The sequence below is a fragment of the Rhinolophus sinicus genome, linkage group LG03 (assembly GCF_036562045.2).
Source record: "Rhinolophus sinicus isolate RSC01 linkage group LG03, ASM3656204v1, whole genome shotgun sequence".
NCBI classification, from domain to species: domain Eukaryota; kingdom Metazoa; phylum Chordata; class Mammalia; order Chiroptera; family Rhinolophidae; genus Rhinolophus; species Rhinolophus sinicus.
Genome location: NC_133753.1, coordinates 52,333,705 through 52,353,050, shown reverse-complemented (window position 1 = coordinate 52,353,050; position 19,346 = coordinate 52,333,705). Strand labels below are relative to the sequence as shown.

The 19,346-nt window shown below is 34.2% G+C and overlaps 1 protein-coding gene and 1 pseudogene across 1 annotated transcript in view; one reads left to right on the top strand and one right to left on the bottom strand.

Annotated features, from left to right (window-relative positions):
* The window catches only part of LOC141570762 (uncharacterized), a 128,807-nt gene that overhangs the window by 53,916 nt on the left and 55,545 nt on the right, over positions 1 to 19,346 (top strand). The window lies entirely within an intron of this gene.
* LOC109447669 (L-lactate dehydrogenase A chain) lies at positions 17,736 to 18,817 on the bottom strand (annotated as a pseudogene).

Sequence of the window (19,346 nt, the reverse complement as noted above, 5' to 3'; positions counted from 1 at the left end):
CTTTCCACTCAGTTGTAGCAATTAAATGCCAGGTCCTGAATCAACCAGATGAAATGAACTCTTGTGTTAGAATAGTATATTTCCTTTTTAAATATCAAAATCTTCAGTATTTTTTAAGTTAAATATAAGGTCCCAGATCTTTACAAATATAACCATATAAGATACACTTTCATATACTTCAGTGCTTCTGTGATGCTTTTTCTCCAACCTCTGTGTTCTTTGCTGACAACAGCAAATGTGTGCATTTTGTGAGGGCAATAAATGCTGATTCCTGCAAGAAGAAAGCTCTTAGGAAGTGAGCTTAGATGTTATGAAGAGGAAGCACAAAGGATGAGGCAACTGAATGAGGAGTATTGCAAATGATTATTTAAAAGTGTGAGTCAGAAGCCAGATTACTAATACTTCCCTTGGGTCTACCAATTTTCAAATATATATATGTATGTATGTATGTATGTATGTATGTATGTCATGGTTTGTTTTGGTTTACCTGGTTAGTTTATCCAGATACGTAGATGGTAGCAAATTGGCATTATCAAATTCTCTGTTTTCATACTAAAAGCTAAGTAAGTATGCTTGTAACTATAGTTCTTGTCTCCATAAAAATGTACTAATAAACTGGAGCCATGTAATTTAAAGGTATAAAATAGATGGCGTTTAGTGAAGAAAAGCTTGTCCTCATAGTATATCTTTATTTACCCCATGATTCCTACTAAAATCTGTTTTTTATTCCTTTTAGGACACCAAGGCTTAAGAATTGTGCTACTATAACCTGTTTAGTTCTGATTGTTGTTCTTTTTAAATGAACTCAATGACTAAAAAGTTATTTCATGCAGCTTTTCTTAAATAATAGAATTTAGAACTTTAAACGTGATAATACCAACAGGACCAACTATGAAGCTGAGGGAATTTCAGTTACGAGATTTTTAGTTTTCAATAAACGACATGTTTTGAAGGGTGGGCAAAAAGGGAACAGGAACATTTTGAAATTATCCCAACAGTTTTCAATCTTTTTTCAGCCTTTTGAGATGCTATAGATGAGTGCAGTTTGAAACTTGAAATCTGAAGGATTTGTGTATTGGATGATTCACATGCTGTTGGGTTTTCCACAAAGTTTAAATTCTTTACAGAAACAGTTTTAAAAACACTTGGCCTGAGAAGAGGATCATACTTTTCCTACTGGACTTGAAAACCAATGACCTATGTTCTAAAAAGATGAAAGTGTGGTTTTATTCAAAATTATAAATACATTGCCTTACATTACTGCTTACATTTCAGTTTTTTGTTGTATTATTAATGTTGACTAAAATTAACTGAATATGTTGACAGAACCAGAGAATAAAATTGAGCTTGTGTTGCTAAATAAAATTTAAATGCTATGTTTTAAAATAAAACTTTACCCTTATGGACTGTTATGTGTGATTTGTGTTTCCATGAGGAAATGTTGATTAAGTAGTTTCCATTTTGGTATTACAGTATGTCCTGTTGTAAGTTGCTGACTGTGGAAAAATCTTTTAAGTCAAAAAAGCAGCTCAGCTTAAACTCTTAGTATTTATTATGGCAGAAACCAGAAATAGAAATCTACCAGCAATTTTATAATCTATTGAATTCCTGCATATCTTTGGGAGTAAATTAGTTTCAAAAGTTTTTAAAAAGAGACTGTTGACTGTAGAACTAAGTGAGTTACTTTGTATATCCTTATACACAAAGGGTCTTTTTTACTTGATTTACTAAATACATGTCTGCAGATTTTTTTAAAAAGGAAGCCTTAGCCTTGAGTAAGTGACAAAATTATCTCTGTTTAGTGTATTTGTAAGAGATGTTTTTAATCTATAATACATGCTAATTAAATATAATTCCGACAAGATTTGTTTGTAATACTTAACAGGATAGACATTTTTGGATGAAATAAAAGTCTTCAAAATCTGTTTTCTGTTAAATAAGTAGCTCCTTTTGGATTTTTTTGAGGATATCTGACTGTCCTTGATGACAATCTGGATTTATAATATTAATCTACATAAGTAAGATAAGTTTTTGAGGTTAAGGCCAATTCTGAACATATGATGTCTACTTGCAAAGTACACTAATTCAACATTAAGTGAAGTCTTTGCCTTTAAATTGTTACTAATAAGGCTGTGGAGTGTGGTTGTGTCCTCAGAATAAATGTTCTAAGTTTCTCTCTGTCTTTGCTTCTGTCATCAAGAGAAGAGGGAGAGTAGGAAAACTCTTGCAGCTTCTGTTTTACACGAATTTAAGACTCTGATGAGTGTTAAGTAGCTATGGAATCTATTACTCTGCAGTAGTTTTGGTACATGGCATGATAAATAATTTTTACTTTTAAAAAGTATTTTAACATTTTACTGATATTAATTTTCTTACCAGTTAACATTGTGCTATAAAGAGAACAGAAATATGAGTGACACTTGGAAAGAAAAGCTGTTGTTGTAGTCTGATATGTGGTATTCTAATTTAAATTTGTGGTTTGGGAGAATTAAATTTGGACTTTAACATCGTTCAGAAGTAAGACTTATGTGCATTTTCAAGATAAACCCAGGAAATAAACCATAAAGCAAAGACTGTTTTTTGTTTCAGAACACAGAAGATGTGACTTTTAAAATGCTTTCTAACCATTCAAAGTAAACCTGTCATTTATCAAGTTAGAGTTAAATCGGTCATAATGATATATCATATACATGTCTATTAGTATGTTGTCTGATGAATAAAGTTAATAGTGTGCTTCAAAATAACAGCTAAAACATATAAGCACTTATTGAACAAGAAAATTAAAATACTATTCATGAAAATAACCACAATCATTTCATTGTACCTTAGTGTTAGTAGAATATCTGTTTGATTTTTAAATAGTAACATTTTATTTTCTATCAGTACAAATATATTTTTGTTTGAATCGTTTAGTTACTTAGAAATTGTACAGTCCAATATGACTTAAAGTGTTAATGCTATGGTTATAACGGGCATGTGAAGTATGCATAGAATATATTTAGGGTTTTAGTCACTTTTGTTTACATGGTTTGAAAGAAAAATTGAAGCTAACATGATGAATATAGTAGAGAACTAATATTTGAATTGAACTTCCAATTGTATTAAGTATCTTGAAATGTGCCTGTAAATTAATTCCAAAGTAGTGACCTTGAATTCCAGATAACAACTCTGTCTTCTGATAAACCAGAGGGCTTTCTCTTTCTTATGTACGGTGAATGATGTAAAAATACCATTTTAATTCTTAACGGTTTGATTTATAGATAATGGTAAATACCAGAGTATTACTGAACCTGTATGTAAGTAACCACATAACTACAATTCAAGTCACAAAAATACCTTTGGTCTATATTTTCTGTAAATTTGCATTGTAAGCTTTCAAAACTATTTCCTGATTATAACAATGATATGCTCACTTAAGATTTGGAAAGTACAGAGAGAAAAAGATGAAAATAACATTTACTAAGATAAGTTAACTATATATATGTTGACATTTTGATGTTGATTTCCTTCCTGCCCTTTTTCATGTGTATACATTATATACTATGCATGTTTATACCAACATTTAAATTGGGATCATACTGTTTTTGTAATGGTATTAGATTTTTAACATTAAAAATATTGGTTGTTCTGTATAATCATATTTACATGCTGTAAATTTATAGGAGGACAGTTTTTGCTTTAGAGATTTCAGCAAACTTTTTCTGAAAGGGGCAGATGGTAAAATATTTCAGGCTTTGCCAGCCAAGAAGCAAATATCAGGATATAGTAATATAGGTTCCCATAACCATTTAAACTCTAGCCATTAAAAAATTTAAATATCATTCTTAACTTGCAGGACTTAAAATAACAGACAACTGGGTAGATTTGGCCCATCAGCTGTAGTTTGCCAATCTCTGCTTTAGAAGATTATTTGCGTGTATGTTATTTATATTTCACTGTGTTTGTGTGTCTATATCTTTCTTGAACAATTCTTGACATTACTGCCTCACAGGCACTGAGCCAGCTTGTGTGTTAAAAACCCAAGGACCCAAATTGTAATTCCAGTCATTGCTGTAGGAATCAGTTTGCTGGCTCTCAGAGGGAGTGCTGACCTTGACTTAGTAAAATAGTTACTTGCTGTCTCCCTGTAAAAGAGCTAACTTAACTTAGAAGTGAACATAAATCAGCCTTTACAAGAAACAGGCAAGTGTTGTACTTGAGTCTGATGCCTAGGAGATGAGGATACTGTGTAGGAGGTATTAGACCCACCTAAAACTGTTACTTAGCCTTGAAATGTCAAGGCTGCCCTCCCAAATCTAGTTTTCCTTGACCTGGTTACATTCCCTTTTTAGTATCCATTTTTCTAACTTCAGAGGTGGAACTAAACAATAAAGAGTTTATTATTATATATGGATGTAGAGGAGTAAAGATAGAAAAGATAGAAAAAATGAAGTAGCTAAAAATGTCAAAACCACTTTTTCTTGTCTTGGGATAAAATTTGTATCTTAAAATGTATCCAGTAAGGAAATTGCCGTAGCGTTGGTATTGGCAATGATACTGTTTATTGTTAAGTAAATTTTTGTGCCTGTGTGTAAGTATTACGGTTCCCATTTTCAGATTATGCGCAGAACTTTCCAGTTAACCCTCGTCTGTTTATTGCTCTTTATGTCTTCAGTGGAAAAAAAAATGTGTTTGGAGCAGAGCAGATGTAAAATAAGATTTCATGTTATTTGAAGTTGTATCACTAATGATACGATGCAGAAGTGTTCTGCCTCCCTTTTTTAGGACAGATCTACAAATTTACTTATAGTTATTGGGCAATTATACACTGACGCTTTATTCAAACAAAGCACCATCTTAAGATGGTTTTATTTTATGGTGCTTATATTTAGCAGGAACATTTAGAGGGACACGGTACTTGTATTTTTCTTTGCCCTTCTAATCAGCAGTTTAAAAGTATTGGAAACATGCATTTGAGTGGTAAATTCTGAAGTGAAATAGCTTGTGTTGCCTATAATACTGGAAATACTGATTTTAATAAAGAAGTGGTGATGATTAATTTCTAACATGGGCAGATGTGCTGTTATTAACACTGCTCTACATGTCTGTTGGACTGTAGTGTAGCATACTTACTACAAAATTTGGAGCACAGGTAGTGTGTGTTTTGGTGGACCAATGTGTTTTTGGAGTATATTTGGGAATACTGATGAACTTTTAAGAACTTTTTAACAAATTTGACCAGAACTCCTAAATTAAAATTTCCGTGTCACTCGTCAGATTTGTTAACTAAATCCTCAGGTATTTGCTTTAATTTTCCAGTTCCCTTACAGGGGACTAGATCATGGAATGAAAGATGATATTCCTGACCCATTATATCATTCACTAAGTTGTTTTTCCATTAATGGTAAAGGATTTGTACAGGCTTATTCATCCATTGTTTTGTGATTCCTTTGCCTTTTTTCTCTCTCCGCTTCCTTCATGAACCCTCCCTTCCATCCAGTGACTAGTGTTCTACATTGGACAAGATAAAATGGTCGACCAGATCTAGGGGCGTAGGAAAAAGCTGAATATCGAACTTGCTTAGAAAAGGATTAAACTTGTGACCTTATGTTATCTTCCATGTAATTCTAATTGCTACATTATAATGTCTTAACTTATTCAATTCAAACTTTTAATTGGTTAACAAAGTGAAGTATGGGTCTATTTAAATGAAGTTTGAAGGAAATAAGATCTCATCACTATTCATTATGAAAAATGTCTTTTAGTCTGTGGGTGTAGAAACCTGCCTACTGCTTGAATAATGATGGTCTGAAGATTTAAAAGACATTTAGGGTTAATAATTTTTCATGGCAAAGCATTTTAGTTTTTTTAAAGAAATGAAAATAAGCACTAATTTTTGTTTACCTTAATTACTTAATTCCTTTCACGCTCTTATCAGAACCACAAAATTGACTCATATAAATAAATAATTGTATTATAGTGCCCTTTTTTATTTATCATTATTGACTGTTACACTGTACAGCAGTTAACTGTCTTATAACATTCAGAGTATAGAAAAAGTAAGTTGATTAAAATAAGTCAAATAAGTTTTTAGTTTATTATGGAGACAAAACTCCTTTGGTGTGTGATTCCTTAGATTTTCTTAAAAATGGATCTCCTTAAACTTTAAGCCTTCCTCACAAATCCAAAACCCCCTTAAATTTTGTTGCCATACTCTTTTCTACTTTTGATTTTGTTGTTGTTGTTTTTGTTATAAAACTATATTTTAAAACTTTTATTTCTCAGTCAGGTGCCAGAGTTTGAAAGAGTTTAAGAGCCACTCTTTGAAAGAAAATATGTCCTTAATGATTTTAGTTTGAGTCTACTACTGAAAGTCATTTAACATTTTCTTCAATAGTGATTCTTAACTAGTAACCTGTAAATGGATCACCCACATAAACATGCAGTGATGTGCCCATTATATCATTGTGATTTCCATAAAGAGTGAGAGAGCAAGTCCTTTTTTTTTCAGTTTTAAAAATATTTTATTTTGATCATTTTCCTCTGAAATAGTAAAGGATACAGGGGGACATAAAGTTGAATGAGCTACATCACTTAGATATAATTAGAAATATATTTTTATCATTGTAATAATTTTATAATTATAATTTGACTATTTTTAATAACATTTCAGACATCATAACATTTAAAACTTTTTATTTAAAATTGTTTTCTTTCGGTTTCATTGAGATATAATTGGTATACAGCACTGTATAAGTTTTAAGGTGTATGGCATGATGACTTGACTTACACATAGTGTGAAATGATTGCCACAGTAAGTTAACATCCTTTATCTTATATAGATACAAAAAAAACCACCTTAAAACTAGTTTTTTCCTTGTGATGGGAACTTTTAGGATTTACTCTCTTAGCAACTTTCAGATATACTGTACATCGGTGCTGACTAGTCATACGCTATACATTACTTCCCTAGTACTTATTTATCTTTAACAGGAAGTTTGTATGTTTTGACCTCCTTCATCCTATTCCTCTTGCCCTCCCACCCCATCCCTCTCTCTGGTAACTATAAATTTGATCTGTTTTTCTTTGAGTTTTGTTTTGTTTTTAGATGCCACATAGAAGCAAAGTCAAATAATATTTGTTATTCTCTGACTTATTTCACTTAGCATAAGGCCCTTAAGGTCCATCAATGTTGTCAGACATGGCAGGGTTTCCTTTTTTAATGGCTGAATAGTATACTGTTATGTATATACATACACCAGATTTTCTTTATCCATTTATTTGTTGATGGACACTAGGATTTTTTCCCATGTGTTGGCTATTGTAAAGAGTGCTGCAGTGAACATGGGGTGGGGGTGGGGGGGTGGATACAGATGTCTCTTCAGCACAGTGATTTTGTTTCCTTTGAATATATACCCAGAAGCTGAATTGTTGTATTCTATGGTAGTTCTGAAAGTTTTAATTTTTTGAGGAATCTCCAGTCTGTTTTCCATAGTGGCTATATGAATTTACAATCCTACCAGCAGTGCACAAGGGTTGCCTTTACTCTATATCCTCACCAGCATTTATCTCTTGTCTTTTTTTATGATAACCAATGTAGCAGGAGTGAGGCGATCTCATTGTGGTTTTGACTTACATTTTTCTAATGATTAGTGTTGCTGAGCACCTCTTCACAAGACTGTTGGCTATTTGAATATCTTCTTTGGAAAAATATTTTATTCAGGTCCTTTACCCAATTTTTAATTGGATTATTTGCTTTTCTGTTGGTGAGTTGTATGACTTCATATATTTGTATATTAACCCCTTATCACGTATATGATTTGCAAGTATTTTGGACATTTGTGGTTCCATATAAATTTTAGGGTTGTTTTTCCTACTTAAAAAAATGCTTTTGGAATCTTGATGGGGATTTCATTGAATCTGTAGATGGCTAGGGTAGTACAGACGTTTAGCAATATTCTTCTAATTCATGAACATGGGATAGCTTTCCATTTATTTGTGTCTTAAGCGGAGTACTTATTTTTTGATAGTGCATTATACATTTTGAGGACCTTGTAGTGATATTCTGTAATCATAAAAGCTCTCTAGCCAGAACATGATCAAGTTTTCTTAGTGTTATTGCTGTCTTTCTATAAGTTAGTAACTATGTGAAGTAGGGCTTTTTTGGTAATTGGAAGGAGAAGTCATGGTACTATTCTCTTAGTTTAGATGACCAATATCTTCTGATAAGGATATATGAGGCATCCAAGTGTTAGTGAGAATTGAGTGAGAATAGAATTTAGAGGACAGTTTAATTTTTAATTAGATTAAGCACATTATTTCTTCTACTGAATGCATAAAACCTGGAAAAAGTGGATGGTTCAAACAGCTATTTGAGGACTCTAAAGAATATATAACAGGTAGATTGAGAAAGAAGACTAGAATACAAAGTACCATCAGACTGGTTGTGAGTTTACCCGTTTTTCCTCCCAGTATCCTGAGCCTGAACTTTACACAGTTTGTTGGATGGCTACATGTGGGCACTTAGGCATAGACAAAGGGAGCTCCAAAAGAAGCCTGCTAGTTCTGGCTCAAGGACTGGGAAAGATAACTCCTAATGCTCAGTGCAAGTGTGGAAATTCTGTCTTTTGTTATTTTCTCTGTTCTCTCATGCCGTGGTCCCAAGCAGTCTTGTGGTCATGGCAGCAGGGACTGTAGCAGTAGCCTGCAGCCCAAATGCTGAGGGATGGGAACCTTATTCTCCAATTGACAAACCCCCATTACTTTTTTGCCCCTCTGTCCTTTCACTGCATAACCCCAGAGCAGGTACAGCAGCAGAAGTGTGTGATGAAGTAGATAACGTAAAGCTCAGTATTCTGGTTAAAGAAAGGAAAAGACATGTCCCAGGAAATTGGAAAGTGCTGAGATCATGTAGAGGGAGAAACTTGGCAAAACAGACCATAAAGTTGGTTATGAATTCCTGGACTTGCCCCTGAGCTATGCATACATGGAAATAACAGACTGCTGCCCAAGTCCTAGACTGATTGCTGGATGATAGATACAAAGTGAGACAGATTAAAATAGAATGGCAAAGGCTTTGAAAATTGAACTGATATTGGAAGCATGCCCACAGAAACCATGTTAGAACCTGCCGTCTGAACCTAACTATGCTGGTCACCTGTTAAAGCAAAAATATTAACATTATCCACAGGATTTAAACAAGAACCAGAGTTCATGCATAATATTTAAAATGTCCAGATTACAATCGAAAATTATCCAGCATATGGAGAACCAGGAAAATTTCAGCTCACATGGAAAAAGATGATCAAGCATACACCATCATGATAGAGATGTTGGGATGATATTGCAGAGATTTTATAGTAGTTACTATACATGTGTTCCAGAGAGCAATTGTGAATGCTCTTGAAATAGATGGAAAAGTAGAAAGTCTCAGCAGAGACAGAGAAGATATTTTAAAAAGATACAGAATTATTAGAACTGAAAAATACAGTAAGTGAAAAAAAGAAAAAAATCTCACAGGATGATTCAATAGCAAAGAGGAAATAAATTTTAAAAAATTGTACAGAGCCTCAAGAAACTATGGGAAAATAACAAAATGTTGGACATTTAAAGATATTTTGTGAAAGAATGTGGTGCTAAAAATATTTGAAGAAATAATGGCCCCGAATATTGCGCATTTAGTGAAAAATGTATACATACAGATTGAGGTGAGAGAACCTGAAACAGGGTTAATATGAAAGAAATCCATATCTAGACATGTCATAATAAATCTGACAACCAAAAGCAAGAAAAAAATATTGAAAGCAACCAGAGAAAAATAACATATTACCTATAAGGGAACACTGAATTCAATGGTTGAGGATTTCTCATCAGAAACCATGGAGGAGAGATGAAAGAGACAAACCATTCCAACATGCTGAAAGAAAAGAATTGTATATAACCAGCAAAATATTTTTTAGGGATGAGAGTGACATAGGGACATACTCAGATAAAGGAAAACTAAGAGTATTCATTGCCCAAAGACCACATCTAAAATTTTGCTTAAGAATGTTCTTAAGACAGAAAGAAAAATACCAGAAGGAAACTTGGATATCAGGAAGGAAAAAAGATCAACAGAAATGGTAAATATTTGTGTAAATATCATAGACTATTGAGTTCTTTAAAATATATTTGACAGTTAAAAGCAAAAATTATAACATTGTCTGATGTGGTTTTCAATGGGTGTAGTATAATATATATCTTTGGTTCACTGAAAGTGGTAAAATATTGATTGTAAGTAGACTCAGAAAAGTTAAGTATATATATTGTAATCCTTAGAAGCACTACTTACAAAATAAAGATATGTTAGAATCACAATGGATAAATTAATGGACTATTAAAAAGTACTCAACCAAAAAGAAGGCAGAAAAGGGAAAACAAAGGGAACGAGTGGAAAACAAAATGATAGATGTAAATTCTTACACATCAGTAATCACATTAAACTTTTAAATCCTGTAAACATATCAATTAAAAGAGATTGTCCGAGTGCATAAAAAATTACCCTATTACATGCTATCTGTTAGAAACTTAATTCAAATACAATAATATAGGTAGGTTAAAAGAGAAGGAATGGGAAAAGATATCGTGCAACATCAGTCACAATAAAACTGTAGTGGCTACCGTATTTTCCCCAAAATAAGACCTAGCCATACAATCAGCTCTAATGCGTCTTTTGGAGCAAAAATTAATACAAGACTCAGTTTTATTTTACTATAAGACCGGGTCTTATGTAATATCATATATCATATCATATCATATATCATATTATATACCCAGTCTTATTTTACTATAAGTCTGGTTCTTCGATATAATATAATACCGGGTCTTATATTAATTTTTGCTCCGAAAGATGCGTTAGAGCTGATTGTCCGGCTAGGTCTTATTTTCGGGGAAACACGGTATATGAATAGCAAACAAAGTAGACTTCGGAGCAAAGGTAATTACATAGGATAAAGAGGAACATTGCATATTGATAAAAGGATTAATTTATCAACTCTAAATGTGTGCCTCCCAAACAACAGAACTTAAAAATACATGAAGCAAAATTTGACAGAACTTAAAGTAGAAATAGAGAACTTAACAATTACAATTAAGGATGTCAACAGTTCTTTTTTAGGAATGGATAGAACTAGCAGACAGAAATCACCAAGGGTACAGAATGTCTGAACAACACTATCTACTACTTAGATTTAATTTATGTTTATAGAATACTTTATCCGACAATAGCAGAATATACATTCTCTTCAAGTACACATTACCCAAATAGAACATATCTTGGTCATTATACAAATCTTAGCAAATTAAAAAAATTGAACTCAAAATATGTTCTCGGATCATAATGGAAATGAACCAGAAATAAGAGATAAAAGGAAAATCTCCAAGTTCTTGGAAATTAAAAAGCAGACTTCTAAATAATCTACTGGGTAAAATAGGAAGCCTCGGGGAACATTAAATGTATTTGGAACTGAACAAAAATGAAAATAAACCATGTCAAAATTTATGCAGCTGAGGCAGGCAGTGTTTACAAGAAAACTTACTGCATTCAGTACTTACATTAGAAAAAAAGAAAGACCTCAAATCAATAATCTGTTTCCATCTCAAGGAACTAGACAAAGGAAAACAAAATAAATCCCGGATAATAGGACAAATCAATGAAATTTAAAGGAAAAAAGAATAGTGAAAATCAGTAAAACCAAAAGTTGTGGGTTTTTTGCAAAGATCAATAAAATTGTTAATTTCTAGCAAAATTGACAAAAGGAAAAGACATAGAACCAGCATCAGCAGTGAAAGAGAGAATATCACTATACACCCCACAGGAATCCAAAGAACACTAGGAATACTAAGAACAACTTTTTGCACATAAATTTGACAAGTTAGGTGAAATAGACCAATTACTTGAAATGGACTAATTCCTTAGCTTACTACCTAAACTCACCCAAGAAGGAAAAGATTATTGTTAATAGTCATAATTATTAAAGAAATTAAATTCATAGTTAAAAACCTACCAAAAAAGAAGTATCCAGACCCAGATGGTTTTACTGGTGAATTCTACCAAATACTTAAAAAAGAAATAACATTATTTCTCTACCATTTCTTCCAAAAAATTGAAGAGGAGGGTACACTTCCCAGAACTCTTTATGAAGCCAGAATTAAACTGATAACAAAACTAGACACAGACAGTGAATAATAAAGACAGAAAGGAAGAAAGAAAACTATGAACCAGCATACCTCATGAACATAATTGTAAAAATCCTCAACAAAATATTAGCAAATTGAATTCCACTATGCATGAGAAGAATAATATACCTCAAAAAACCTACCAAAAAAAAAATAAAAAATCTACAACTAACATTGTACTTTATGGTGAGGGACTGAATGCTTTTTCCCATGAATGCGAACAAGGTAAGGGTTTGTACTCTTATCTCTCCTATTAATATTTTACTGGCAGTTCGAGTCATTGTTCATATGGCAACAAAAGGAAATAAAAGGTATACAGATTGAAAAGGAAGAAATAAAATTGTCCCTATTTTCAGACATGATTGTCTATGTAGAAAATCCCAAAGAATCTCCTGAGACCTAGAATACGTGATTTCAGCAAGGTCACAGGCTACAACATACATACAGTTCACTATGTTTCTATATACTAGCACTGTAGAAGCAGAAAATGAAATAATAAATACTATTTACAATAGTTCCAAAGGAATGAAACACTTTGGCATAAATATAAATGTATACATGATCTGTATGATGAAAAGTACTAAACAATGATGAAAACAAGGAAGACCTAAATAAATGTAGAGGCATACTGTGTTCATGGATTGATAGTAAAAATGTCATTTTCCCCCCAATAGTAGAAATGTCATTTCTTCCCAGTTAGATTGATAGATTTAACACAATTTGAATCAAAACTCCAGCAATATATTTTGTAGATACAGATAATCTGACTTTAAAATTTATATGGAAATGTAAAGGAACTAGAATAGCTAAAATAATTTTGAAAAAGAATAAATCAGAGGAATTACACTTGCTGATTTTGAATTACAACCATTGTACAGTAACCCAGACAGTATTGTTTTGGTGAATATTAGGGATCAGTGGAACATAATAGAGTACTGAAGAACAAATGATTTTTAAAAGTCACACTTCTTAAGGCAAAAAACACCAATGTTACAATAAATGAATATTAATTCACAAAGAGGGAAGCTCATTTTAAATGTGCATATCTACAAAAACTTTCTCAAAATCATAGACCTAAATGTAAAATATAAATTATTAAACTTTTTGCAGAAAACCTTCCTGATCTGGAGTTAGGCAGAGAGTTTGAAACATGACATAAAATGTGGGAACCATAAAACAAGTTGATAAATTGCACTTCATTAAAGTTAAAACTTTTGCTCTATAAAAGACAATGTCAAGAAATGAAAATATCGGTGGGCCTGGTGGCTCAGGCGGTTGGAGTGCTGTGGTCCTATCGCGAAGGCTGCTGGTTCGATTCCCACATGGGCCAGTGAGCTGCGCCCTCTACAGCTGAGACTGTGAACAACAGCTCTCCCTGGAGCCGGGCTGCCGTGAATAGCTGGCGGTTGGTGTGGGCTGTGCTGTGTGCTGACGTGTGCTACGGTGAGCGGCTGGTGGCCGTGGTGGCCGGCAGCCAGCGTGTGGCTGGCAGTCGGTGTGAGTGGCTGGCAGCCAACCAGAGCTGCTGTGAGCCGCTGTGAGCGGCCAACCAATGACCAGCAACCAACTGCCTTAGCCGGGGGTAGCGCAAGGCTCATAATACCAGCATGGGCCCGGGAGCTGCACCCTACAGCTAGACTGAGAAACAATGGCTTAAAAACCCGGGGGCGGGGGCAAGAAAAGAAATGAAAATATATGCTAGAGATTAGGTGGTGATAGTTGCAAACAAATATCTCACAAAGGTCTTGTACTCAGAATATATAAAGAACTCTCAGAATTCAATAGTAAGAAAACAACACAATCTAAAACTGGGCATAAGTTTGAGCAGACATTTAACCAAAGAGGATACAAGGATGGCAGATACATGTCTGAACAGATGTTCAATATCATTAGCTGTTAGGGAAATGCAAGTTAAAACCATAATGAAATACTCTTTCCATAGCTATTAGAACAGCTAAAATAAAAAAATTCTGACAATACCAAGTACTGTTACGGATACAGATCAATGGAATTCTCACACATTGTTTGTGGTGATGCAAGATGGTATGACCAGTTTAGAAAACAGTTTGACAGTTTCTTAGAGTTAACCATGTACTTACCTTATGATCCGACAATCCCACTTGTCGATATTTACCCTAGAGAAACGAAATTTTATGTTTGCACAAAAACCTGTATTCAAATATTTATAGAAGCTATAGTCATAGTTGGAAAAAACTAGAAACAACCCAACTGTCCTTCAACAGGTAAATGGTTACACAAAATGTGGGCCATCCATACAGTGAAATAGTACTTAGCAGTTAAAAGGAAAAACTATTTATACATGCATTAAATTGACTAAATCTCAAATGCATTATATAAAAGGAAGGAAACCTCTTTCAAAGATTCAGTTCTGTGTGCTTCCATTTATACAACATTCTTAAAAAGACAAAACTATAATGATAAAGTGCCAGGGGTTTGCTTTAGAGGGAGCATGTGTGTATAGAGCCATGAGGGAGTATTTTTGTATAGTGTAACAGTTCTGTATTGTGATTTGGTGCTTGCTCCAAGAAACTGTACATGTGTTAGAATTCATAGACCTCAACACAATTTTTAAAAATCAACTTTACTGTACTAATACATAGTATTTTGTTTGTTGGTAATGATTGATTCAAATTAATCCTTTATCATGTAACGCCTGGAAAACCAACAGATAACGTTAACTCTGCATCTAAGAGGAGGATCAATTTTAGAGGCAGTGAATTGGATTTATGGGTGAGCTTGAGAGTCACCATTTAAAAGTAGTGTACTTCTTCCAGAGTTAACAGCAAACTTAGAAAAATTTCGTTCTTACACAAGAGGAACATGATTATTTCCTAAGGGCACTTTATATGAGAAATTTAACCAATATTTATTCATTTCTGAAAACTTTCCAGTAAATCCTCGCTTCCTATGGGTTGAGGTAACCTGATGTTTGTGTGCAGTAGGGTAATGGATAACTACAGTCAATTCTTATTTCAGGTAGTCACGTTCTATAAAGCTACCACAGATACTGAGTTAAGGAACACTGAACCATTGCTCCTACTTGAAATAGAGGATTAGTTTCCTGCAAGCTCCTGGTCACAACATTTTTGTTAATTGATTAATACATAATTTTGTTTTAGTGTATTTCTGTTTAAAGACTCCTTATTTAGTATATTTTGTGAAACTCATGGTCAACAACACTGTCACTTGTGCTTGAAACAAAGCATATCTAACACACGTGCTCTCCATGAAGCACAAACAAGAAGGCCTTGTTTGACTTCAGCTAGGAATGTGCATGTTGGGTGTTACCAGTTTTTAGCTGCTCTGCACATGTCCACAAATCACTGGAAAGCCCAACCAGCGTGCAAATTATTTTTAGTAAGTGTGTAAATTTGCAGATACAGAATCTGAATAATGAGGATCAACTGAATCTAATAGTCCCTGGGTACCTGTGCAGACCAAGGAACAAAGCTAAATAATGTTATTTTTCTTCTGTGCTTTCAGCTTCGTCTTCTCTTTTTCCTACTTGGTTGATCTCACAAGGAAACTGAGCATCAAATGGAAATTTTCCTGAGGTTCCGTTTGGTAAAGGATCATTGACTCAGGCTGCTCATGTGCTAATGCATCTTCCTTCATTTTTAGGGATGGATGGGCTGTTGTTGACCTTTCTTGAGGAAAATAGCTTTTGTTGTCAGTGATGACATTCCTATCAGGATTGATTCTCACTTCAAGTTATAATAAACAAAAATTCTGACTTTATATGACCAATTAGATAGTTTTCTCCTTCTTTTCAGAATATAGATAAACATCCAACTAAAACCTAAATATAGGACTTAACATTTATTCATCCCCCCCAGTTCATTTATTCATTTTTAAAATTTCACATTGTGAGTTTATACTCAGTTTTCTAACTTTTCAGAGAAATTGAGAACTTCATTCTGATTCTTAAGTTATTAGCTATACCATGTGTATTTTAGAGGACTGTTTAAAAAGTTTTAGAGGATTTTCCTTTTAAAAATGAGAAACAATGAGATTATGGTTTTTATTAATCTAGAAAAGGCATGTTTGACATACTGTTCATTAGATTTTTTTAGGTAAATCATTTTGGTAATTACTGCATAGTGGTTGGGTCATTATGAGGTTAATGAAGTCTCTAAAAGATTTTAGCTTTTCTTTTGTAGTCCGTACATTGTTTTCTACAAAGTATAGGTGTTTATACCATGTAATTATGTAAAATATCACCTCTGAATTCCTTTTTTTTTTTAAATTAAGTATCTCTAGTATGTAACTAAATATCTTTCTGCAAGAAACAGTAAACCATATAGGTCAAAATAAGACTACTTCGTGATGTTCTAGCATTAAAATTCATTCAGAAAAGTAAGCATGGGTCAGTATTTTCTGTCTTTCCTCATGGTAATTTGTAGGAAGTCCTTCCTAACAAACCTAATCTGAGTTAGATGAAGAAAAATGTACGCTATGTTCCATTTGACAGGTGCATTACTGTTTCCATCCCCCCACCCCCATATTCTGCTCTTTTGAAGGAAACATTTAGTAAAAAATGCAAAATGAGGGATTTGTTAATAGAGTTTTCTACAAGTATGTTCCATGTTCTCCACTTTGTAGTAAGGAAAGAATGTTTACTAAGATATCTTGCTTGTCATTAACTGTTAATATTGGACAAGTTTCTTTAAATTTCTGGGCCTAACTTTCTACCTTTGTTAAATAAGGAGGCAGCATTAAATTATCTCTAATGTCCTTTCCATTTCTAAAATTTTGTGTTTTTTATCTGTAATGGTAATTGACTAACAAAAATAAGTCTGACAGATTGAGGTATATCTTCTGAATTATCAGGGAAGATTATGTAACTGAAATTACAGTCTTTTAAAATATTCTTTTGAATAGTTGTTTTAATTTTTTAAAAACTGTGTTATTTATGGCATATGTGGTAATTGGCACATTAACTATTTTCACTGAACAGCTTTTTCTTCAACCAATCTTGATTAATGAAAGTTTATGTTTTAGTTGTCTTAAAAACCCCTTAGGCATCGGTTTTCTTTTTTCACTGTTCAAGGTTTATTTGTGTTTTAGTTGGTATGACACTTGGATAGTTGGCCGCATTATTTATATGTAGACTTTTCTTTTTACATTATATGTCAGTGTACAGTACTCTGATACATATAGTATGCAAAACAAGATCCTTTAAAACAGTTATGCACAAAATGTGCAATGTTGGATTTATACATTGGATCCCAGGATGTGGTTGATTGGAGAAAAAAAAGTTGGACTAGGCATAGAAGGGTGAAGGAACCAGAAGTTACATGACAGTAAACTCGTATTTCGTTTCAAGGGTGCCTCTAATGTGTGCACCATTCGCAGTGGTGGCGTCTTGGAGCAGGTGGCACTGTCCCACACTAACTGGTTAGGACTACAGAAGAGCAGAACCATCCAGCATCACAGTATAGCTGCGGGGTTTTGTGACCATTCCTATTTCTAACTTTAGAAAATTGATGTTATCCCAAGGCTGTCTTAATATTACTGCTTTAGTCACAGATCAGATAAAAAGGACAATATGCACAACCTCCACTAAAATCCTGTTGCACCCTAGACAGTGAAGTGTCCCGACATTAGAAGACTTTAAAACTGCAGCTCTTTTGATCCCCCAAAGTGTTTCTGCGCTGTCCTTCAAATGGGCCTCTTCCTCAGGTGTCAGTCACCTTTACAACATCTGAGATTCCATTCTGTCCCATGATGTAAGGAACGGCAAGGAAAATGTCATCTTGTATTCCATGGAGACCCTTAATCATGGTGGAAATTGGATAGATCCGCACCTAAGATTCTTCATTATCCTTTCTGCCTAATCTGCCACAGATAGTCCAGTGGCCCAGGATGTGTAGTTAGTTTGATCACCTCATAAGTACTGTCAGCCACCTGTTTGTGAACTTCTTTCCACTCTTCCTTATCTGCATCAGTGCCCAAATCAGGGTGCAGATTCTTCAGGGAGACATCAGCAACATTCTCTCCGTATAGGCGCACTAGAGTCAGCATGTTCCCCAAGGACCCACCCATAACAGCTTAGTGGGTGAACTCCCAGCCTTTCCCCCACTAGGTAACTGAACTGGGCTGAATCCAGATTGCGACTATTATCACTTCCAGTAACGTGGTGTTTGGTAAAGCCGCTTATTTTCCAAGCCACATAGGTCAAGATACCCACTGGATTGGAAACAATAAGCAATTTGCATTTGGGGCTATGTTTTACATTAGGAATGATGAATTTAAAGATGTTCACGTTATGCTGGGCCAAATTGAGTTGGCTTTCTCCCTCTTGTTCTGTGTCCCAACTGTGAAAATAACCAGCTTGGAGTTTGCAGTCTCATTATAGTCTTCGCCAGAGACAATTTTTGATGTTCCATGGAAAAGGCCGCTATGTTGGAGATCCATGATCTCTCCCTTCAATTTGTCTTCATGACATCAACAAGAGCAAGTTCATCTGCCAAGTTCTTCGTTAAGATACTGGTGGCACAGGCCATGCCAACAGCACCAACCCAATGACCATAATCTTATTCTGGCGGCTTCGTTTTTCCTTAAGAAGATTCACAATCAGCTGATCTTTGAGAGCTGCCATACTGGACTTAGGACCAAAAGGAATCGGGAGTGCATGGCTGGTGGGCGAGTGTTGGTGGTGTGGCGTTGGATCCAGACTTGGTGGCAGCTGCTCCAGGATTTGGAGCCCAGCATGGGAGGGCTCTCAGGCATCAATTTTGTATTGAAGTCCTCATTAGACAAGTATTCATAATCCCAAGTTTCCACAGATAGAGATTGCATAAGGAAGCGAAGGCTTTCATGGCCAAGAGTGTTTACCTACAAAATCATCTCCAGTCAAACATACCCCTCAGCTGGACTGAAAAGCCCATTGGAGAACAGTTCCAGTCATACTGAAAGCCATGTGTAGATGAGGTTCGGACAGAAACAGATTAGTTAACAATCTGTAGAAGAGAAATTTTCCAAGAGAATGACTTCGTAGGTGCTTTAGGAAGAGTAGATTGGATATCATAGAATTAAGAGGAGGCTTTGTTGAAAAATTACATTTGTTTAGATAATGTTCTGAAAGTCTACTGGGAAGTGAAGGATGCTATTATATATAGTTTCAGTTA